Here is a 25,311-nt window from a genome sequence, read left to right on the forward strand (position 1 = left end):
AGACGACTGAATGCATGTTTTGGCTCGTCATGTTGTGTACCCTGAGACAAGAGCTGACAGGATACTAAATAATTAGGTTTCACATTATGCTAAAACGCAGGGTGTATTCCATGGAGGTCGCCTTTAAAATAAACAGAATTTTATGAATATGAGAAAATATATTTGGCAGGTGCTTGGAACAGTGTGTTGAATACTTGGTAATTGTGTCCTCTTTTTGTCATACTCAACAATAAAAAAAACATCCAAACAACATGAAGCAGGATGCTGCACAGCAGTGCTAACACTGCTTCAGAGCATTGCTTACATGCTGTAGGCTGCCAGCATTTTCACCTTCATTTATTTTAACTATGTTTATCTCACAGAACTGGAAAAACCTTTCCTACTAAACTCATGAAGCCTCTCTGTAGCTTAAGGCAAAAAAAGACCAGTAATAACAGCTCAGCCCGGTGAAAGCTGCCAGTGCAGACCTGCTCTTTGCACAAAGGAGAGGAGTGCAACAAAAGCTGTTAGGCGCCTCTAATTTCTGAGGTGACATTTCATCAATATTGCTACAAAACTTTTCTCCTTAGTTACTTTTCCTTCTCAATTACAGAGAACAGAAGGTCTAGAGATGCATCCTGAAGGTCAAAGATTCTAGTAAAGTTCTGCCTTTGGTGTCCAAAGTTTGACAGCAGTTGCTGCAGGTTTCACATCAATCAGCACTCTGTGATGCATTCACCTGGAATCTAAGCTTTTAATTGAAAATGTTTTCATTTGATCTACACTGTAAAGAGTTTCAGTACAGGATAAGGATAACTATGGAACCATAGAAATGGGGGCTGCTCAGTATAGAACCAGTTTCCAGTGAATACAACAGATAAACTGGAAACGTGCCAGATATGGTACCACAGGACTGGACTGGACAGGGAAGGACACCACACAGTACAGTACGGTCCAGAGGGGGGCAGTGCACTGCAATATAAATGATACTGGAAGGATTGACAAAACACAATACTGTATGACACAAAGGGTTTGAAAAAAGACGATACATACAAGAAGATACCATAGGACAACGTGGCATGATAGGATGTGATGAGATATTATACAGTGCAATTTGATACGATAATTATGGTATAATATGATTTGATACAACAGAATAGGACAGGACACTAAATGATAGTATACGATACCATATGATACAATATTTGTAAGGAGAGGACAGCACATGATACCATACGATACGATGCCACTTGATACTAAACCATACCATAACACTAATAATAGCATACAACACAGCATAATAGGAGAGGATACAATACAATATGATACAACATGGCAGGGAACCACATGATACCATTCCATACAATACCATATCTTACCGTACCGTACTGTACTGTACCATACCATACCATAACATACAATACCATACCATAACATACCATACCATAACATATCATACCATACCATACTGTGCCGTACCATATCATACCACACCATACTGTACCGTACAATATCATACCATACTGTACCATACCGTACTGTACCATATCATACCATACCATACTGTACCGTACCATATCATACCATACGATACTGTACCATACCATATCATACCATACTGTACCATACCGTACTGTACCATATCATACCATACTGTACCGTACCATATCATACCATACCATACTGTGCCGGACCATATCATACCATTTCATACTGTACCGTACCATATCATACCATACCATACTGTACCATACCGTACCATATCATACCATACTGTAACATACCGTACTGTACCATATCATACCATACCATACTGTACCGTACCATATCATACCATAACATACTGTACCGTACCATATCATACCACACCATACTGTACCGTACATATCATACCATACCATACAGTACCATACCGTACTGTACCATATCATATTATACCATACTGTGCCGTACCATATCATACCATACCATACAGTACCATACCGTACTGTACCATATCATATTATACCATACTGTACCGTACATATCATACCATACCATACAGTACCATACCGTACTGTACCATATTATATTATACCATACTGTGCCGTACCATATCATACCACACCATACTGTACCGGACCATATCATACCATACCATACTGTACCGTACATATCATACCATACCATACTGTACCGTACCATATCATACCATACCATACTGTACCGTACATATCATACCATACCATACTGTACCGCACATATCATACCATACCATACTGTACCGCACATATCATACCATACCATACTGTACCGTACCATATCATACCATACCATACTGTACCGTACATATCATACCATACCATACTGTACCGCACATATCATACCATACCATACTGTACCGCACATATCATACCATACCATACTGTACCGTACCATATCATACCATACAATACTGTACCGTACCATATCATACCATACTGTACTGTACCGTACCGTGCCATGCCATACCATGCCATACCATACCATACCATATCATACCATACCATACCATACCATACTGTTGTGTACTGTACTGTACCATACCATAAAGTATGATTCCACACAACACAACACAGTGTTAAGTTTGACTATTGTTAGCTATTATTCATTTAGGTCTTAGTCTTAGTTTTTAGATTGAATGCCTTTTAGTTAAGTTTAAGTCACATTTATTCATTTCAACCCTTTATACTTTTAGTCTAGTTTTAGTTGACAAAAACTCAAAAACACTTCAGTCTAGTTTTGGTCCATAACAGTCCTCACATTATACCTTTACTCCAAGCATTTACTGTCTTGTCTGAATCTGGTACCATATCATGGTGGTGTGTTCTACCCTCTCTGCCAAACCTTGGGTCTCTACTTTCTACGGCTGATAGGCAGAAGAGATACAGATGCATTGTATTTTGATATTATTAGATACTACATGATACCATGGGACATGACAGGACAGGACACCATGCAATATGATACAAAAGATAGGAGTCACATGCCAGATTAATTTTTTTCACAAAAACTAGACTAAATTTGTTTCACAAATCCATCTGGAAAATCTTCAATTTACAGCATTTGGAAAGGGCAGAGCCTTTGAAAAAAAACTCAGAGGGTGATTGGATGAACGTTCTGTCACATCTTTACGGGCCAATCAGAGCAACAAAACACGTGACGTTGTCACTGCTACCGAGGTGCGCTTACGCAGCTACCGAGGAATAAACTCCATAAAGAACTGCATAACGCGAACCATGGAGACAATAGACATGTCAGTACTTGACTTTTGTTAGTTTTGAGAAGAAAAAACTCACTGCTGTTCTTTGTTCTTGTTTTAACGAAGAAATGTCGTCAAGTTCTGGTAAAACTGGTGCTTTAGCAGCATCCACACTAATGTCTTCTGCCATAATTGCACCAGTCTCTTGTTGCTGCTTGCTTATGTAACAACTCCGCCATACCCGAAAGTACTGCCCCTCGTCGCTGATCCTGTCACTTTCTAACCGGGCCCAAAGGGTACAGACGGGAGCTTTACAAGATGGATTCGCCAGTGAGAAACAAGGAAACGGGCGTATCCTTCTGCTTTGCCAGGTTAAGAACTCAGCACAACATGGTACAGTATGATGCAATACAATACAATCTGATTTGATATGAGTGAACACGATACAATACAGCTAAAGTCAATCTTTATTTGTAAAGCACCAATTCTTAACATTGTTATCCAACAACACATTACATAAAGAGCCGGCCCAGACTGTACTTCTGTTATATTATCTAAAAAGAGCCAATATTAACCCACCATCAGCATGGAGCTAAACAACATTTAGCAAAATCAGCGTGACTAGGGAAAACATCCTTTTGACAAGAGCAAACCTCAAGAACCTGAATCTTTTTAAACAGCCATCTGCTGAAACTGTGCTGGTGTTTGAGGAGAAATCCATATAAAATCTTCACTGTGTGCACATGAGAGAGAGTGGGAGAGAAAGTGAGCGAGGAGATGTGGCTGTGCTGGTATATCCCTCCTGTTAGTTCAAAGATAAAGTTGGATTCTGTCAAGCTAAAACTGAAGCTTCTGATAATTTTGTTCTAATTTTTTCTGCACCTGCTTTTTGACAGTTTTATCCTCTACTTTTAGATCAGGATGACTGCTGGGATATGTGCCATCATCAATAAACTCTCACACATGGGGATCATCTGTGATAGCAAGTGGAATATTTTTAAAAAGTGGTAATTTTGCTTGAGTGTCTTTAATGTTCAGCTGATGAATATTGTCAAAAGAGCAAAAATACACCAACATAAAAGCTGAATTTTAATTTTTTAAGTTCTGTAAAAATAGTGCCATTAAAATGCAACAGCAAGCGGTAAAAGAGTGAAAAATTGAATGTGTTTTCCACCAAAAAAGCAAGCAATCCAGTCTATAATGAAATAACACAGAGTCTGATTCACTTGCATTAGCATTTAAAACACTAAATGATGATAACAGACAGACAGCCAACATAGAGGGAAAGGAAACAGCTCTAATGTGCAAACATTTACAAAATAGGGATGTCAGAAAAAAAAAGGATTGGAAAAAAATAGACTGGATGATCTGTTATTAAGACAGGTACATGTTGTGTTAATCTAATATATATGATTCTGCTGAAGAATAAAAGACACAGATGGACCAGGATGTATGATTCCTATTAACATTTTCACAGCTATAAATAATTTGAACTGGCCTGAATCATGGACCAGTTATTGTTGCATAACTATGTCAAGTCTAGTCTGTGTTCATATATGGGTCGTTTATAAGCACACCAAAATGGTTGAGGTTCAATGAAACACTCTCTCACTTGGACAGAATTTCTTACAGGTTATGAACACATATACAGAGTTTATAGGTGTGCACAAATAAATCTGAAAGAAATACATAAAATTGGTTAAGGAGAAATCTTTGTTAATTATATCAAATAAAAAATGTGAAAACATTACCAAATTGCATTGATTACAACTGGCTGCTCTTACAAGACAGCAGCAGAAGATGATGTTTAACAGTTGAGATCCAATAATAACCTGTTTGTTTACTATCAGTGTGCTCCACAGTGTGTTGTGTGGAGATCATCCATTCATTAATTGGTCTTTGATCCCATAATGTTGTGAAAAATAAATACGTTGAGCATTCTTAGCCTACCTGGGAGTAATGCCCAGGTGAAGCCTGTGTGTGGGAAACAATAAATGCTCATTACATTTGTAGTATTTCTCATATAGACAGCAGCCTGATGAGAGGAAGAAAAAGACACTCTAATTTGTCACAATTGTTTCTGAAGGTTCTCTTATGATTCTGACCAGATGTTCAACTGGCCATAGTAGCTGGTTTAATCCAAAAAAGCACAATGCTTTTAGGTCAGAGTAAGGTCAGATCAGTGGGTCGATCTCAGATCAGACCAAGACCCACATTTTCAAGCAGTCACAGTACGGCACAGCTTTCACACCCGCACAAATGAACCACACTAACTCAGCCAAAAAGATATACAATAAGTATTTAGTGGATGCACCTTTGGCTGCAATCACAGCACTGACTCTGTGTTGACAGGCTTGCATATCTGGACACCAGTTTTACTCCATTCTTCTCTGCAAAACTGCTTAAGCCTGTCAGGTTGCATAGTTGCAAACTCTAGTAAAGATTTATCTTAGTTTTCTTCACCAGTGACTTTCTCTTTGCTGACTGGTGAACAGTTGTTGTATGCAGTCTCTCCCATCTCAGTTGCTGAAGCTTGTAACTCATTTAGAGTTGTCATAGTAGTCTTTGTGGCCTCTCTCACTGATCTCCTTCTTGTAGGGTCCGTCCATTTGTGAGGACAGCCTGAACTAGGCAGATTTACACGTGTGCCACATCCTTCCGTTTTTTTGATGGATTTAACTGATATAAGGGGGACGTTCAGTGCCTTGGAAATTATTTTGTAACCATCACCTGACTTACACTTTTCATAAACATTTTCTTTGGAGTGTTCTTTTGTCTTCATAGTGTAATGGTAGCCAGGAATACTGATTAACCAGTGACTGGACTTTCCCTCGACTACTAGCACCAGTTGACTGGACCTCTATGGAATTAGTTCAGCCACTTAAAAGGGGTTTATATTCATGCAGTCACTTAGTTGACATTACATATTTTTATTTAATTCACATTTCTTTGTAAAAATCTGTTTCTACTTTGACATTGAAGAGGGATTTTTGTTAAGAAGCCAAATTATATTGACCATGATTGATTTATAAAATCAGTTAAAGGGTAAAACATCCAAGGGGGTGAAAACTATCAACAATGTCTAACAAATGACGGGAAGAATAGGAAACTTTAAGATGAAAACTGTCCTCACAGCCTGATATATCCTGCATTCATCAGCATTGATCCTAAATCACAGCTTCGTCTTGTCTGAAGTCCACAGCTGGCAGCTGTAACACAAGCAGAAGATGAGGCCTCTGGGGTTTTCGGATTTCACTCGAGATGTTGCCCTGTCATAGGTGTGAAAGAGCTCTGGCTTTCTAAATAGGTCAGCTTTTGATTTGACATTCATTAGCAGAAGGCGGCCGCTGGTTTGTGTCTCCCTAAACTTCATTGGCCAAAGAAAAAACAGAAAAGCATCAGTTTAAAGTGCAGGCGTGCACTACAAGAGGCAAACACAATACCTATTGGATAAGTGTGTCTCTTTCATAAGGCTTCTGGTTCCAGGCTTACTTTTCCACAGGTAAAAGCCCTGCCTCTCCAGAGCATCTGTCATCTCTGTAAATGCTTTGTCTTAAGTACTGATGTTGCCATTCCTGGGCACAGGAAACAGATGGCGGTGTTAAATCTGAATGATGTAGTACACGTCCCTGGTGGACTTTGTTTTCTTACATCGCCATTACTCTTCCAGTCCTCTGTGATAGATTAGAAGGAATCTAGTAGGACATTACAAGGGGCTGCAGAGGTAATACTCTGCGAGTCTGGCATGTAGGGAGGCTGCTTTTCTTCTGCTCTCTTGCATATTGCACATTTTAACTCATCGTGACTGTCCTCAAATGATTTTCCTTGACACTTCTTGCGTAAAATGTTTCTCATTCATTTGTGGGAAAAGGACTGAAATGTAAAAAGCTGACAAAGTGCCCCACACTGAAAGCTCTGATTTTACAGACGGCGGTGATCTGCACAGACACAATGCGCTGGAAATGGATGATAAAAGCCACACTTCCTTTTTCTTTCACCATTTAAAATGAAATAAAGCTTACAAAATTTCAAATAGAAGCCCTCCTTATGGATACTCTGGTGATTGCTCAGTGTGGTGGCTGATTGCAAAGCTATCTCCAGTGCTGACCCCCTGCTGTAGAGCCACAAAGACTGACAAAATGGCCTACGGGTGAGATTTGACTTTACAAATGAGTCTTCTTTCTGGGTCTGAAATGACCGTTTATGTCACTTTGCTGCCATTTTTTGGAGATGAAATGAAATCCTGCTTCAGGGGAAATAATGCCTCTTCAAGTCAAGTCAGAGCCATTTTAAAATCCTCTGTTTAAAAAAATGTTTGGATGTTAAATTGTTACATCTGTGAATGACTTTGTTATGTCTTATTGAAGGGACATTACATTTCTCAAACACAGCTCTTTGTCAGGAGACCGAGAGAGAGAGAGTGATGTAAATCCCGCCCTCCTTCCCCTCAGTTGGTCTAATTCCCGCCATAGCACCTGTCAGTCATCCTGACAAGCTGTGTACCACGAAAACGGCATCGAGGTACCCAGCATCTGTGAAGCACCGCAGGCATTTCAGAGGCAGACAGCTAACACAGGCAATCTGTACTAAGATTCAAAAGACACAATGTTGATATTCCTATTGTACTAAATGGATGTTGTCTGCCTAAGGGCCCAGACACAACAAGCAAACCTCAAAGAACTAGCACTGACAAAGGCAGGCTGATAAAAACATTGTTTCAGCTGAATTCTCACAACTATTGCTGAGAACCAGATGACTGCTGGCATGGATGTTACATATCAAAGACCAGAAAAGGACTCTGCATTTTACATTGGTGCTGTCATACCACTGTATACTCATGTAAAACAATGGTAAAGAGGTAAAAAAAAAAAAAGAGAAACAATGATGACTATTTCTGAAAAAATCTTGTCAGTCCAATCAAAACTATCGTCTCCACATATCTTCAAAGCTGAGGATAACATGTGAGTTTGACCTAAATCTGGACTTTTAAATATGTTACTGCATTTTCTCAATGGGTGGTTGGGGGTAGATTTTACTCTTCAATGCTCTGGATACGCTTCAATCAGCCCCAAACTTACCTAAGAATTTTGCACATGCTGCACAGGTCCTTCTCTGTGCAGGTTACTCTGCTTCAGCTGTCACCATAATGCAGTAGTGCTGCACATTCTCTGACAATTTTATCATTATCCCAATATTTGCTTTAGCAATACAAAATCTGCAATAATGCAGTATGCATGGAAAATTGTTCAATGCAAACAAGCAATGCTCTCAAATAGGGCTGGGAGATACGGCCTAAAATTGACATCCCAATATATTTTTGCTATATCCCGATACACAATATATATCGCAATACTTTAAAATGGCCTCTCAGCAGCTGTATAATGTTTAATTTAGCCCCAGATGACACTAGTGTGGTGATAAAAATAGACTGTTCTATTGGATTTTTAATAAAATTGTTTGCAGAAAGTAAAAATCAATAGAAAGTCAAATTTAGCAGTTTTATTTACAAAAGGACTTCATTCAATCTTTTACTAATAAATAAAAAATAACTACATAAATCATGAAATACTCTGTCTTTTAAAGTGTATGGAAAGTCCTGAAATGTGTTCTATGTTTACAGTTGCTGACTATAAAATGATTATTTTCCTCATTAAGGGTGAAGCAAACCTACACAGAACTCACCAATCATGGATGCAGTAAATGGCCAAAACCCTGCAGTCAAGTCCTCCATTCAGGCTCACAGCTGTGATTGTAATAGTCCATTATCTGTGCTGATGAACGCTGGACCAGTTTCTGACAAGTTCATGACATGAGAGTGTCTTTAGACCTTATTCAAGAAACTCTCCTGTGTGATCATGGGGAACAAAGCTTGTCTGGAGGCAGGAACATTTTAACTCCTTGTTGTCGGTGTTTTGAACTGTAAGGCTGAGATAAGTCTCCGTAGTTGAGGAAAAGTGGATCACATTTTTCTGCTGCTGGGCCGTCCTCTCTCTAAAGTGTACGACTCTGGCGGGGAGTTTTCAGCAAAATGCTTGCGCCCAGCCGAATCTTGTATTCTGGGTTAAGTGTCTTTTCAACACCACTGGGCTCATGTCTTTAGCGACGTGTTGTGTTATTGCCACCATTACCTCTGAGACATCTTGCGGCGTATTTTAACGAATACCACATGAGTTCAACCTCTTCCTTTTCAAAGTTAAACGACTGCCGAACGCTGCAGACCCAGCACCGTTTCTGTCTCTAAAGTCAGCTAACTCCCCACTAACTAGCCACGCTGCTCTGTTTACCTTCCTCTTTCCTTGCTTCTCACCGCTGATGGGCATGTGCAGAGGAGTTTTCTGGATGAGCGCAGCCGCGCAGGAGAGAGAGTGAGCTCTCTGCTGTGAGAGATGCATTCAGGGACAATGGGAGAAGCGAAACTCCAGTGAGAAATGCACGCTGACGGCTCAAAACTTCCAAGTAATTTACACTCGGATATTCGGGATATAGTCATTTCATACATCGTGGGTGGCAAAAGCCGGGATACATCGAGTATACTTGATATATCGCTCAGCCCTACCCTCACACACTTCACACACAGCACCATCTCCAGTGATGTCAAATGAGCCCCCAACTGCTTTTTAATTCCTAACTTCACTTTAAAAAAACACAGTCAGCTCAGTGGACAAATCAAAAATCATCTGCACCATATGCTATGAAATATTTACCTTTTTTACTGCTCCCTTATTTCATTCAAGATCCAGAACAAGTTATTTTTGGGTGCAGTTCACATCATAATGAGGGGTTGACCACAGTTGATTTCTCAGGATCAATACTGGTAGTAGTACGTAAAATGTTCTTGATGTGGCAAAAGTATAATAATGTAAACAGGAAGAGATGCCATACGCTCACTGTGTCAGTGGCTGGCTAAAGTGTTGTTGGTGATGAGTCACATGACATCCAATCAGATTGTGTTTTATAAAGGACATTTGTTGAGACTGTGGAGAGTTAAAATATAACCAGAGAGGAAGTCCCACTTTGCAGTGCAACCTTTTGATTACTCAACTTTATTGATTATTTGTTAAGTAAAATGAGATACTTTTAATCATCTAAATGCCAAATATCAGCCTTAATAATCAGTCAGGCCAATATTTGAGTTTCCATCAGGATTAATAAAGTATCTATCTAATAAGTCGACCCCTAGTCATAATCTTTGATCTACGGATAAAGGCAGGTCTGTATCCCAACAGAAAGGCAAAAAAATTCAGAATGACACAAAAACAGTTCTGAACAAAAAATAGTGGAATTTTAAAATGTAATAAAAAGGGTGCAATTAATCATGATTACCTACGGAAATTCTGAGATTAACCACAATTAAAAGTCTGAATCTTTTGGCAGCCCTAATTGTTTTTTGTACTTTAAAGTGCTGGCCAACCATAACAATAGACCTTAAATCCAAATAAAATAAAATCCTAATTGCAAGGTTCAGCTAAAAATTTCCCACATTTCAGCAGCTTAAGAAACTTACTGCATTTATTGGGATAGATTCCTGTAATTTTTTCTATATTTCACAATGTACTGCAGAGTGAAAATATATAATATTTTAACTTTTTTTCAATATGATTCAGCTCTAGGGTGAATCTTGTACCAATATAAAACTGCAGAGTGTTGACAAAATGTGCAGAGCTGTAAAGCTTTTTTTTATGTTTTTAATCATGTCAAATACTGCCAGGTTGCAGCTTGCCAACACCCTGTCCTGGCAGCATTTGAGCATTTAACATTGCATCGCATCACATGCCTGCTTTCCACACATGAGCTGTTAAACAAATATTTTAATCTTTGAACTGTAAATTTCAGTTTTTACATTTGCAAAAACAAAAATGGCATATGGTCTTTCTATTTTGAACACAGACAAAAGAGACGTGTTGTTTTGCATTGATGATCACGACAGTTGTTTTGCCTTATGTGTTGAAAGGAGTCAGAGCTTTACACTTCGATATAGTTATCATTGATGCACCATTATCTTAGATTGTGAAACAAACTAACAAGCTCTTTTAAGAGAGGAGAATGAAAGAAAATTAAGTTAATATTACTATCAGACACTCCTGTTACCTTGTCATCTCCCTCTTTACTTGTTCCTCATCATCTCAGCATCTGAGAAGAAAATAGGAACAGAGTGATGGGGTGAAAGCACTGCATTGCTTGCATGTTGTTGGGTTCTATGATAGGAATGAATGTAATCAAGCAGATTTTTTGCTGATGCTTACTTGGGTTGCATGTATGTGGACATGCGTGAATCTGTTAGTTGATTTTTTAGTATGCAACTTAACATGTCAAATTGAAGAACAAAGCCACCTGAAGCATATGGCCACCTGCTGTACACTGTAAGCCCGGATGAGGAAACCATTTGCCCTAAAAAAATTAAGTAATGTATAATGAAAAGTTGAGTGAATTTAACTTAAGTTTTTAAGCACAACAAACTAGATGCCAAGTTGATTTAACTTGAAATCTCTTGCAAAGCCAATTGCTTTGCATAATTATTAAACTTAATATTTTAATTCCATTGCACTAAATTACAAGTTGATATAATTGAAAATAATTTGGAAAATTAAATTAAATCACCTTATTATTTTCAAAATGTGTACACTGTAAATGGCTGTCAGTGACCCACTGAACTAGTAGTTGATATTAATATCAGTGTGCCATCCAACAGTCATAGACATTAATAACATTAACATCACCCTCTATGTAACTGAGACAGCAACTTTACTCATGGTGCATTTTATTTATTTATTTAACCTTTATTCAAGCAGTAGAAGACCTCATTGAGATTAAAAATCTCTTTTTCAAAAGTGTTCTGGCCACGACAGCAGCAGCAAACAGAGTGCATAAAGGTTGAGTGCCCAATGGCATTCTGGAAAAACTGCAGATTTGTCTTATGATATTGCGTTTTACAGTGCAAGATGCTTAGAACCAAGTGAGGGAGAAACCGGTCTTCTTAGCTTCTGTCTTAGATGCTTGAACAAGGAAATTGCACAATTTTGTTTCAAACAAGCCAAGACAAGTTTGAATTCGACCAGCTAATCAGAATTCAACACCTTGAAGCATTTGATATTGTAAGTCAACCCAAAGTTTCAGTTAAGAAAATAGAAATTTTAAGTTTATTCAACTCAAAACAACAAGTACACTCTACAGTCACATTATAATAGTAGAATACACCAAAATGACGTAATGCAAAAAAACAACTTTTTTTTTTTTTTTTAGTTAAATTATTTGATCACAAACAACTTTCGGGTTAACAGTTTATGTTACTGTATTGACAGAAGAGACTGCTGTTATTTAGCCAGAAAAGTAGAATGGCTTCAGGGTTGAAAAATTGTAATCCCAGTATTAAGAATAGTAATTATGAACATGTAACCGTGCTGAAAATAGCTTTGGTTTCACTGTGCCTCTGCACCATTTGGAGGTCCTGTGCCCCCTCTGCTAGTGCTTCTAGAACAATGCTGCCCTCTCCGTTCACATGTTCTGAATATTAAACTGCATGGTTATATGCTTCTTAAAGTGAGCCGTGCATTTTTGCCTCCCACATTATTCGGATAACATACTTTTAATGGTAATTGTAATTGCAACAATTTCAGAGCAAGCTGAAAGCTTGTGTCTGTCTGCTGCCCACTGTACGTTGCAAGAAGCAGGCTGTTGTGAGGAAACCTATTGGTCAGTTTTTTATAAGGTCAGTTCTGTTAGCCCCTTTAGATCCTTCCTTTGTGCATGGTCTTTGATGGTAGAAGTACAATTCTGCATTTACAATATGGCTGTTCCACAGTTTTATGTCTTTCTCTTCAGTGTCTAAGATGATTTTAAGGTAAAATTCATACATCAGCCCTTGTAGACAAATAAGCCTTTCTGTGGTATTTAACAGTATAACATTTTTAAACCTGCCTTCAGTTGTTTGATAAATATCCAAACCTCATGTTTATTTTATGGACCGAAACTTTTTTTCAGGAATATTTTGGCTCTTTCCAGCAACCCAGTCCAAACGGTTACACCTTTAAACGTAGAAATCCAGCCACTCTCTCTTTTTTCCTCTCCACCCATCCCTTGTACTAAGATTTACAGTTGTTCCTCAGGGATGTGTCTGCCCTTTAAAACACTGTCACACAGCTCGCCTTGTGCCCTCAAGCCTCTGGGATCCAGCCTACGATATACCAAACCAAAGCAGGATGGGAGGATAGGTGCGAGGTGTCAGCAGCCAACAGTCTCCAAGGTGTCAAGTATGAAATAACGCTTTGATCACACCCGAGCTGCGAGAGACGACCTCGCTGTGACCTCCCCAAGTGTCCAGCCAGGGCTGTGCCACAGCTGTCATCCTTCTCATTTCCCTACTGAGACGCCACCTTCTCTGCTAATAAAATTAAAGAGGCTCTCCACACATGCAGCCTTTCCTCGCCTCCTTGACCTTAGCGTTTGATTGGTACCAACATGCTGCAGCCTCAGATACCTCTCCTGAGATGAAGCTCTCTGCTGCCTCTCCAAAAAAAAAAAAAAAAAAGATGATGGCTCAGTGTTGTATAAACAGTCAGAGGAGGCTGTGATCTGGGAACTGGCGGACCCACTGCCATGGTTGTCATGCTGAGGTAGTATTCTGTGAGGTCCCCCAGGCTTCAGCTCTCCTCTGAAACATGTAAATATTGCACAATGTCCTCAGGGTATCCAAAAAACAGCTTTTTAGCTTAAGTCTCATGTCTTATGATTGCAAGTGCCTTATTTGCCTTTCAAATTGAATTATGCCTAAATGACTCAATTCTGGCTGTTCTGTGTGACAGACTGTGTACAGTGTAATTACACAGGATGTCTTGTCTCATTTGGCAGTGGTTAGTGAACAAGTGCAACATTTTGTTCCGCTTAAACCCAGCAGACAGCACTGCGATTTTATCACTGAACTTGGCCTAAAACTGAGATTACAGAGTTTATGTACTTTGGCACTGCAATTAAAGCCCTATACTAGAACAGGTGGATAGAGATTTGTGATGTTATTGACTTTTTATCATACATTTTTCACAAAAATGTGAGGATCCAGGTAAAAAAAATACTGGTGTTTCTGCATGTGTTGGATACATATTCAGCTGTACTCATGTTGGCTGTAAAACACTGTTACTTCAAACAAAATTCATTTGATTTGATGCTGTGTTAAGCACTGATCATACCATAGACGTCATAGCTGTCAAAGCCGGAGTAAACTCCATAGAGAACTGCATAACATGAATCATGGTGATTGTAGATTTGTCAGTACACAACTTTTGTCGTTTTTTTAAAAGAAAACAACTTACTGCTGTTCTTTTTCTTCTTTTAATGAAGAAATGTCGTCAAGTTCTGATAAAACTTGCGCTTTAGCAGCATCCACGCTAATAAACATTTTGAAATGCCTTTCAGCAGACATTTTTAAACCTTTCAAGTACTACTTAATCCAAAAATAATTGCAGCCTTTTATGCAGTTATGTATTTACACAGCATGACATTGCAATTGTGATTGGATTCAGTGTGCACCAGTTGTTCTGCTATTCAAAATGAACACTTAAAGCTCCATAAAAGCAGGCCCACCAATACTAATATTAGTATATTTCCTTTCTGTGATGTCTTTGGAAAATTTTACTTGCTCACATAAATAATTGAAAAATGAAAACCCAAACTTAAGTTAAAGAGGTGTCACAGATGCAATGGTTAAGTGTTTCCCTAAACATAAAATTACAACAATCTCCAACAAATGTGAATTCGATCTTTTTTCAGATCAAATGTATATGTCCCCATTCGGCTAAATGCTCATTTAAATTTAACCGGTGAGTCTAAAGCGAGAAAAAACTTATAAAACAGTCAACTTCATTACAGGGTCATTGTGTTAGCTAGCTGTACAGCGTAGATCAGGCTCACACCACACCCACTAAAAATAGCCGCTAGCCCCACCAGCAGTCATTCCTCTGTGCAGATTCCTATCATGTTTTGATATGTGGCCTTTTTTCACTGCATCTGAGTAGTTATATGTAAATCCAACCCTCAACAGCCTACATACAACTTTATTTCCATTTATTTCTGAAAAAAAAAACTGTCATACTACACTGTTCCTACACGCTAACAGCTAAGATTCTCATATTTATCCCCGTTGAAGTGCCAAGGGAGATCTCAGACAGGAAGTCAGCAGACATTCACTGAAGCTACAGCGGCCTCTAGTGGTGGGAGGTTCATCACGGGATTTCAAGCCTCTGCCTTTTCTCAAACGTTTCTTATTGAAGCTCTCCCAGATGGGTGTGTGAAACAAATCCATCTGGCATGTCAGGTTATAGGCTAATATGATTAATGAACTAAACCATTTAACCCTGCATCCCTAGTATATAATATCCTTTACAAGTAAACTCAATATGATCTACAACATGTGGATGAGAGGGTAAGAGACCTGAGCTTTCTGTAACAAAAGAATGACTGGTTGATCTATTTCATTGATTAATAAATGATTCTACAGAGATGTGTAAGCAGTGCTCCTGTCTCCTTTAAAGGGTTAAAACATGAACAAACACATTATAAGCTTTCCCTTATCCATTACGACATGGCATTTACTACTCGACTGTCAGTGTCTGCTCTGAGAACCATCAAGAACGAAAGAATTTCAGTGGTACAGAAGCATGTTTGAGTATTAATGCAAGTATTAAGATATCCACTGATGCAGCATTACAGTCTTTTAAGAGCAAAGGGCCTCTTATTACCATCGTCTTCCTTTCCTTTGTATTCTCAAATGGCAGGCCTGTTTCTAGCATAAGCCATCGGGGTAATACCCTGACAGAGAGACTGTAAATTGTTCTGCTTGTTATCCTCCGGCAACTGAAATCCTGCCATGCAGTCAGAGCTCAGATTGGTGACTGGGAGCTCCTTAGGCTTCTGGAAACATTGTTAGTGGACTTCTTGTCCACATGCACACACACTTACACACAAAAATACACACGCTCCCTCCCTGAGGCCCTGCAGCAGCTGGGACCTGCTGTGACTTTCCTTGAGCTTGTGTTGAAAATAATGCACCTTTGTCCATCGCTAAGCAAAATGGGAATGTGACTGAAGAGGAGCATTGAAGGACTGTCAGGATTAACTGCACGACTGAAAAGCAATAACACAGATAATAAATGGATTAGTGAAGACGAAGGATGTACAAAGTTATAGGTGTAATATCAGTATCAGCAGGAGATACAGGATATCGAGATAAAGCATTTAAATGTATATATTCAGGTGCTAAAACCCCCCTCTACCCCTAAAAACAAGCCTGTGATAGCAAACTCAGGTGATTTGTTTTTATCAGTCTTTCCGTGTGTTCATTTCTTTGCACCTTAACTGTGAGTAGGCAAATACTACAGTAACTTTAATTTCTCTCCTACTGAGGCAAGTCAAGCCACTACTGACTTGAGCACATTTTCTGATGTGGGCATCCACAATAAAAGTACTTGAACAAAATAACTACAGACTTTAACTGTGATGAAATTTTCAGACATAGCATCTTATCATTGATTCACTTTCACACAATCTGCTTCTTTGAATCGTCATGGACTGCGACTGGCAGTTTGGCATGTCAGTAGCACTGGTTATTTTTTGACTTATATTGTACATATGAAATGAGTTGCTGTTTTGAAGGGAATGATCCTTTATATGTCATTTGCATTTCACTTAAGAATAATATCTACATAATAAGGAAATTAATTTGCAAAACTTTTTTGCACAGTTTTTGCAAGCTGTTCCAAAAAGTGACACCTGAATGCATGATATGCACAACATCATCTCTGCTGCAAAAACAAATTATAGTAAGCCGATTTTTTGACACATTTCGGGCAATGGCTGTGTTGCTAAAGCCCATTTCATGTTAGAAAAAATGCTGTTTACTGCCCACCATTACCTCAGACTTTACTGTACTGAACTGCATCCGCATAAGAAACATAAATGTCTTTTTAATAAAATCAGCAACATGTAAGGTTCCTTTTAATACAAGCTTCTGAATGTTTGATCAAGCTGGCCTTAAATCAGACCCTTTTATGAGCCTGAAAACACACGGATTCAATAACAACTTGCCACTTTTAACCTTACAAAGCAGATGGATTGACCAGATTCCATGTCTGTAGAAACCCAGATCCATCTTGCAACGATCCAATCTGAAGCTAGGTCTGAAACAGACCAGACCAATCAGTGCCATTTGAGGAGAACGAGGAGGTAGCTACAGGCGGGGTTCAGATGTAGCAAAAGCCAATTGCAATGGCTGACATTGGCAGTGATTAGCTCAGATTTAGTATTGCAGGATTGTGTGGTAATAGGTACTACCAGGGGTTTAAAATATTAGCCACAGTAGTGCTTTAATTACCATCACGAAGACGGTGCTGCATAATACGCACCTTTTTATAACAAATGCCTTCAGAGTATGTGTCTATTTCCACTGCTTTTGTTAGAAGATGCTTTAAAAGTGATTAAAGAAGTCCTGTAAATGATGCTGGGCTGATTTGGGGCATATACTCTTGGGCACTTTGGCATGGCCCTGCTGGTATGGTCTTCTCTGGTCAAACTGTTAAAGGTGCACTAGTGGCTGTAATAAGATCCAAGACAACGTGAGTTTAAAACCACTTTAATTCTTTTTTCTGGGTGTAGATCTGTGATGAGTTTATTAATTATCCTATGGGCTGCACCCTGCAGCAGCAACACCAGACACAACTAAAACCATCAGTGTTTTTTAAAAATGTTGAAATGTATTTTTATGTGAAATGCATATCATGTTTATTGGTGCATGGTGGTTATTTTAGGCCTGAAGTAGTCTGTAACATTTTAATAAGCTAAATTAAACCCTGGCTGGACAGAGCTTGCCATTGTAGCGCAACATGGAAATAAATAACACTAAGGGCCAATCTTCCCAGATCCTTTATGATAATAGTTCATCATCATTTCTCCTATTAAATCAGAGAAGACAGAAGGGAAAAAAAAGGAAAAGAGCACAAATATGTGCCATAGACGCAGAGGAAAAAGAGGAACTTATTTGCTCCTCTGTCCTGATAATAGATCACTTTACTTATTACATGTGAGAACAATTCTTCGACTATAAATCACTTCCAGTGCTCCTACAAACCTTGCCTTATAAATGTTATTTTTAGATCCATAGTAATTTAATAAAGGAATTAATGAAATGCTGATGGAGGCTTGCTGTGCTTGCACGTGCATGCCCACAAGTGCCTGTGTAATGGGATTTTTGAACACCTAATATAGACCGGTAAATGTCGAAGAGGATATGACAGTATTAAAAAATAAATACCACCCAGTCCTATAGTAAGGTGCTAGTTTTGGATCATATTTCTTTACTGGGCGAAAAGCAAACACCTCACTGTAAGCTTTTCATGAGTGAAGAGATGTTTTTTGCTCTTCTCCCCACCTGCTTCAGCATGATTTTACAATAGTTACAGGTAGGGTTTAGTTCTGTTAGAAACTGGTAGGAATGACTGCCGCCAGTGTAAGAATCAGATGTAGTGTAAGAATCAGTTTTTATCAGATCTGCACAGCTCTATTTTTATTGCTTTGTTCATAGCTCCGCCGTTCAAAAACCAGAGCTGTGCGTGTCTACTACCATGTGTTGTCTTGTCGCTCTGATTGGCCCATAATGAATGTGGCAGACAGAAACCTTGTCCAATAACCCTCCGAGAATTTTATGGGACACTTGGTATGGGAGGGTTCTCAGGATGGGAATGTAATGGAAATATGAAATGGACAAATGAAACAGTCTGTCTGGCGTGTTAGGTTAGTCATCTTTTTAAAGAATTCTGTGCTATTGGGAAAAAGGGCTGCGCTGTTACCACTTTACACCAGGAGATGGCAGACATGAGTAACTTATCCAAAGTTTTGGAGTTTATAGAGTTTGAAAGACACACGCCCGGCTGAGGAGACAAGTCAGAGCGTAACAGAGAGAAAGACAGCGAATTGTAGCGAGAATACTCACAATGCTTGGAGGAACAGAGGAATATTCACCCTCTGCTATGACTTTCAGTCGTCCAGTGGGACCATGAGTGCTTCCACCATGACAGTCCACACGTAGTGAAGCCAGTGCTTTGCCTCACCATGTCTCCACCCCACTGGGGAGGGAGTAATCAACGAATTAGTTTTTGGGAGTGATCCGGATCACCATCTGGATCCAGGAATGTTTTTAAAGGATTCTTCACTATTAAGAGATAGGGCTAATGGCGGAGGTCTGTGCTCTCTGAGTGCTTTTCTAGTCTTATTTATGTACGGTTCCCATTTGCTGTATTCAGAAATTGATAAAAAGACAAACAAGAAAAACATTTTAGAAAATGATCTGATATGTAAGTCCAAACGGTCAAAATTCATCCATTCGATCGCTGATATAATCACAGAAATACTGGTTTATGTTTCCGTTGTTCACATGCACAATGTCAGCCTGCAGAAACGGCAACTTCTCAACCAAATTCAGGACACAGGCCACACAAATAAAGGAAGAAATAAGTGAATCAGCTGTCTCTGGAGGCACAGGCTTCGATGTCTGGGTCCTATTAGTTGCTTTGTCTCCTGCTTGATAACAGACATGAAAATCTCTTTGAGTCAACCAAGCCTCCAGCCTTTACATGATGGAGTCCATTTTTCTTCTCCCCCTCAACCCGCTCCCACCTTCACAACAACATCCCCCACCATTATTCACGAGGCTGCTTTTAAAACAAATAGCTGCAGATTCCTGAGGCGGACCTGCTTCCCCCCAGCATGCATCTCTACACCTAACCACTGACACTTCAAGAGACACTGCTTAGTGTGCCGCAGAGGGTGAGGACTGTGTGCGTTTGTGTGTCTGTGTGTGGGTTGTGATCCAGCCTGACCGAAAAAAGAGATAGCACAAAAGATGGATGAAGCCTGGGTGACATATATCCTGACACCTCGACAAAAGAAAACATCGACCACCCTGCTCACAAAAGCTAAGGGACAGAATGGTCTGTTTTTTCTTCAGTTTTCCAGCTGCTGCCAATACAATCCAATTTTTGATGCACTAAATGTGGGAGCAATCACTCTTCTTTGAAGTAGGACAGGCAGGCATACATAAATGTTGCACATTGTGTGCTGATGGACTACAGTGGGACGCCAGCAAACCAGAGGGAAAGCCTTTGACCTTGTGTGGCTTGAAGAGTGTGATAGCTCCCCGGACATAAAGAAATCAATACAGTGCATTTAGCTGTGCAGGTCCCCTGTTAAATAGAGCAATATACCCCAAGGATTTTTTTCATTGACATGAGAAACACAATGAGCTAACTGCACCTTTGAAAAGATATTTTAGACGCTGATTTAAATTAAGACACTTCATTATATTAAAGAGCTGCAATTGATTCTTTGGAATAAATGTGATGGGTCATGCCTGTTTTCATACTGAATTAAAAAAAAAATAACTGGGGTGAAACGATTTGTCCATGTTATCAACTAAGTCAATGCCAAAACGATTTGCCCATGAATTCAACTGTCGAAGAGTTGTATGTTACATCATTGCACATTCTTCATGCTGTGCACGGGCATAACATAGTTTTCCAGAGGAGTTTGCAGAGGAGTGAGCCATCTTGCATCCTTACTATCTTTGCTGTGAGCAGAGTGAGTAAACAGCGACCATGAAGTGACAGGAAATCAAAACATAACATAATGCTGGGGGCTGATGTAACAGCACTGCATCCCAAAATTACTAAACTCTGGAAGCATTTCACCCTCAACACAACAAATACAGAGCAGTTAAACGTTCCTGATTCAGTCCTGACAGGAAGAACAGGGGGGTGGTTATTTGGCCCCTGCTGTACTGAACTGTAGGGCTGACTGAGGTCACTTTGACTCCCCAATTCCACATAGCAGTAGATGCACACTGCACATTTCAGAGTAAATGTCTATGACCTGACATGCAAGACTGTTCCATATATCCATTGGATGGAATCTATTTGAAATTCATCAGAGAAACTTCCCATACAAACAGGTTACCAATGGGTCGTTCTGATTACGGGCCAATCACAACAAGACAAAATGAGGAAGTACTCATGCTCAGCTCCAACACAAATGCTCCCACAATGTATGAACAGTGGGACATGATGTAGTTCAAACCTATGGCGAGGCCGTCCTAAGAAATGCAAAAACGTCTTCTCTGCCAAGAGAAGCTTTGAGTGTGTTTTTTTTTTTTTTTTTTTTTTTTTTTTTGCTCTTGTTAAATAACATCTGAGCTAATTGCTTTGCGGGTATCAGCTATGATATACACTGGTAGAACAGTGAGTTGCAGTACAACTCAACCCCACCTGAAACGGTTGCAAACCCATGTCAAAGCAGGTCAGGAGAAGCTGAAACACCTTTTCTGTCATAAGACAACTTTTGTGTGGCTCTTTACTCTTGTTTTGATAAAGAAATGTGGTCTGATTCTGATGAAACTGCCATCATGCTACATACAAGGTAACCGCTCCACTCAGAGCCATTGCACATACTCATTTACACTGTAACAACCCCCCTGCTCCCCTGTAACTCCTGAAAATTCGTGCCAAAGCAGTTGGCTGCTATACTAAAGCCACATCTGAGATAACTGCAACACCAGTAGTAGCCATTACTAATGGTACAACTTAACCCCGCCCATAGCTACTGCCTCATTCTCTTTGAATGAGACTGATCTGGCACAAACAGTGTAGACTGGAGCTTTGCGATATGGATTTGCTTGATGATAAACATGGATTCTGGTAAATATATCTGCTTTGCAAGGTTACCATTTCTAGTCAATCTTTGAAGTGGCCAGAAGCCCCATCCTGCTCTGCTCTACTTGAGATATGATTCGGTCTTTTCTCAGCTGAGCCAGCTGCTAGCGTAAATGAATCCACATGGAGCGGATGGACCCAAACAGGAATGAGAATGTGCAGAGAATCTGTTGAGTTTCAAATTGCAAATAGACTTGAATGGTAAATCGACCTGAGCTTGTGTAGCGCTTTTCTAGTCATCTGACTACACACCTACCCATTCACACCCTGCCACTCCACATTCATACACTGATTGCAGAGGTTGCCATCAGAGGAGAAGTGATCATGAAATTGACCATCGCATCTGTACCCATTTACACACCACCAAAAGAAGCAGCGGAAGCAAAGTGAGGTTAAGTTAAGATGAGGAAATCTCATCACTATACCGACGTCAAAACCAATGTCACAAGCCACAGGTCATCAGTGGGTGATAAATAAAAGTTCATTTTAGTTGTGAAAAACCACAGGTTTTTATTTTGACATTACACATTTATTCTAGGAAACATAAAAAAATCATTTCCATGTACTTGGAAGCAAAAAAAGGCATGGAATAATATTTAAATGAACAGCAAATCAACCTAAGAAAGGCAAAGTAACCTGTTGTTTGTTATTCCCACTTTGTACTATGCTGTTATCCTGTTATCTTGCAATTCCCAGATGAATTCATAGTTTGGTATTCCATCATCTCCAGCTGCTTCAGACTCTACTGCAATTTAGAAACAGACCCTGTGGGTGGAGTATGCATTATCAGTCGGAGCAAAATTGCACAGAATATGTGGAATATGCAGCTAATTTATCAGTTGTTGGCAAGACAAGTTGAGTCATTGGGTGTAGCGGTGTTTATTGTTGCACACTGAGCTTAAACTGAATCTCCACCCTGTTAAAGCTTTCAATGCTGCAATGGAGCTCTTTTGGTCTCTTTCCTCACTCACACTACAGTTACACTGTTAAGAAACAGACCAACTGTATGACAAAAGCATTACTGTTGTACAATTTTTAAGATGTAGATTAAAGCAGGCCTTGGATATCACAGGAGCACAGCAAAGATGTGCAAGTGAAAAAGAAAGCATGCTGGCTGCCTCTCTTTCATAAATCATCTCTGACGTTTAACTTAAGATACAGACACGATTTGATTGTACTCTTTTGTACTGTCATCAGGTACTCTCTTTTATACTTTCTGTCGCTCACCTTCTTATATTTCCCTTAAAAACACTTGATTTTCTTCTTGCACTTCCACTACTAGACAACCATTGAAACAAAAACATCCGCCTTAGATTTAAAAAAAAAAGTTTAAAATTAAAATAACTTTTTTTCTGAGGGCATTATTTTTAAAGACTCTGAGCCTGTCAGAATAATAACATTATTCTAAAAGCATCTGATCAGTCCATTAATCATTTCATCAAATAGCAAACTATCAAAATGGTCTTAGATGCTTCCCTAAAAAGAACACATGTTTTAGAGAACTTCTAATGTTTGTAATCCTTTTAATCCTGACTGGTTTTGAGTGAGTAACCTTCAATGATAGAGTTCACCTTTTGACTCAGTCTTACAGGACAACCCAAAGGTCAGTCAAAACATTTCACACTTCACAAAATACTTTCATTAACACAAAGTGATCTTAGGAGTTTCAAACGGGGCAGAAAATGAGCTTAGACGACTCCAAACAGCTCACGCACCATAATCCAGCTGCTCTGAATCCAAAATCTCAATTTGACCTCATATTCTATTCCATTAAATTTAGCTTAAATGGCAAGATGGCAGCAAATTGGCTGCCTTCAAATGATGCTCATAGACATGCTTTTTCATTTCAAGACACAGCTTCTCCCAGATGTAGTTAGGAGCAGCCACTCTGCAGCTAAAGCTACTGAAACTTACATGTATGAACTCTCCATGAGAATGTAACCTAGATTACATTCATACATGTGTGAGGTGCTAAAACTAATGACATCAGCTCAGCCTTCTCTTCTGAAGAGGACTGAATGGTTCTGGTCTTGATTCAGTTATACTATCTTACTGGTGTGTAGAGAGTAGCTCTTTGCTACTCATTAGAGAGAATTCTACATGATATGATTGGTTTATATCAATCAACATTATGACAAGTGTATCTTAGTGTAAAAATCATGCCCTGTCACTAAGAGGGACCCTGTAATGTAAAAACCTGGGGCCCAGTGCACCAGCTGATCATATTCCTGGGCATAACATTATGTCTGACTTAAAGTTCTACGCTGTGCACCAGCTGGACCTAAGATCTGAGCCTAGGATGGAGCAGGCATTTCTTTAGATTCAGACAAAACCATAACCAGATTTATCAATGAAAAGGCATGAAGGCTAGAGAGACAGAGTCATCTGTGATTGAACTATTAAAAAAAACTTCATTTTAGCTGATGAGCTCTGTTTGAATAAACAAAATATCCTCTAAATATGCTATGAGATGTGTCAAGTGAGACAAGGAGCTGATTCCAGGTGCCGATTTGTTCTGACTGTGCCAACTTTATCAGAAAACATCACACATGTTGGTGAGTGTGTTTCTTTTATTGGCTATACAAAAAAATTAGGACCTTTTTCTTTTGGTTTATGATATCTAAATGCTATGTGGACAGTTTGATAGAAGTTCTCAGCTCATGTGAACATGAATGACTAAACCAGGTGTAGTTACTACTGTTCTATGCTACACTTAGTGCACTCGGTGGGCCTGGAAGTTAAGCTATGCCCAACCTAGAAGATAAGACTGACTTTATTGACACCCAGATGAAGCACTTGCCTCGTGGACATGAGATATGAGAGTAATAATGCTTTATAGATGTTTGTAATGACCAGCACTTAAACAGAAACAACCTTTTCAATCTGCCTTAGCAATATTATCACTGCTACAGCCTGCTGCAGGACATCGACACACTGTTGACATACAGAGTGTCAACATCATTTGCCAGATTGCATCTCATTTAAAAGATTTACAAAATTTGACAAACAGTATGCATATTTACAAAATTTGACAGATTTGCATGCATTGTTTTTGTGCATGCTGTTGGCAGTTGATTGACTCTACAACAATGAGTAACACAGTCCATGTAGAGCACAGCTTGGGGTAAATGATTGGAATAATACTTTTTAAACACTTTTGGGCTGAGTTATATATCAAGCTTTTAAGATACATTGATAAACACAATATGGACAAAAGAATTTGGATACACCTCTTACTTATTGGATTCAAGTGTTTCAATCAGACCTGTTGCTACAGGTGTATAAAATCAAGCACCTAGCCATGCAGTCTTCATTTGTAAACATTTATGATACTAAATGGGTCATTCTGGCAATTCCTGACCCCATAAA

At 39.2% G+C, this 25,311-nt stretch overlaps 1 protein-coding gene across 1 annotated transcript in view; it reads right to left on the minus strand.

Moving 5' to 3' along the window:
• Positions 1-25,311, minus strand: part of khdrbs3 (KH domain containing, RNA binding, signal transduction associated 3) — a 216,739-nt gene that overhangs the window by 11,400 nt on the left and 180,028 nt on the right. The gene's annotated exons all lie outside the window — the stretch shown is intronic.

The sequence above is a fragment of the Cheilinus undulatus genome, linkage group 16 (assembly GCF_018320785.1).
Source record: "Cheilinus undulatus linkage group 16, ASM1832078v1, whole genome shotgun sequence".
Taxonomy (NCBI): Eukaryota; Metazoa; Chordata; class Actinopteri; order Labriformes; family Labridae; genus Cheilinus; species Cheilinus undulatus.